This window comes from Carlito syrichta, unplaced genomic scaffold (assembly GCF_000164805.1).
Source record: "Carlito syrichta isolate Samal-C Ts95f unplaced genomic scaffold, Tarsius_syrichta-2.0.1 Scaffold315818, whole genome shotgun sequence".
Classification (NCBI taxonomy): Eukaryota; Metazoa; Chordata; class Mammalia; order Primates; family Tarsiidae; genus Carlito; species Carlito syrichta.
Window position 1 is genome coordinate 563,910 of NW_007259914.1, and position 833 is coordinate 564,742.

Consider the following 833-nt stretch of genomic DNA (forward strand, 5'->3'; position numbering starts at 1 on the left):
GCCGCTCCCAGCCACTGCAGCCTTGGCCTGCTGGGTTCCAGCGATCCTTCCGCCTCAGCCTTCCAAGTAGCTGGAACTACAGGTGTGCGCTACCACACCCAGCTAATTTTTTGACTTATTGTAGAGATGAGATCTTGCCAAGTTGCCCTGGCAGGTCTCGAACCCGTGGGCTCAGGTAATCCTCTCGCTTTGGCCTCCCAGAGTGCTGGGATTATAGGTATGAGCCACCACGCCCAGATCCATCTTAAATTTTTATTAATCTAATTAAGTTAAATCACAACCACACTGATGATCACTGTTTTGAATTTTAAAAGTGCGTTGATGAAAACATGGAACATCACATTCAGAAATAGTAACAAAGACTTTCCATGGACAGATGTCTCTACTAAAAGGGTGCATATGCAGACATCCAGCAATCTTTCCTGTTACTGCAAAGAATATCTCCTTAGAATTTGAAGTGTTTTCTCATTGACAACAGGACAAGCCTCTCAGTAATTTCTACCTCAGAAGCGTTATTGGCCTCAATGACTGTCATAAGAGGCTGTTTGCCACAAGCTCTATATCTAGCAGGGTTTCTTGACCCCCTTCTGATGTTCACACTTTATGGCTGCAGACACAGGGCCCCAAAGTAGACTCAGTGTTCAGGTGTCTGGTTCATGCATATTTGTATGAGCAAATCCTTATTCATCTGCCAGTTGGAGGGTGAGCAGTGTGTTTCAAAAGTACTGTTCCTGCCTTGGGCAGCAGGTGCCATCTAGAGGGACTTGTGACTGCCACCGTACTGGGCTTGGCAGGATCTAGGCAGCCCAGGCCCTGAGGAACTCGGCCGACAC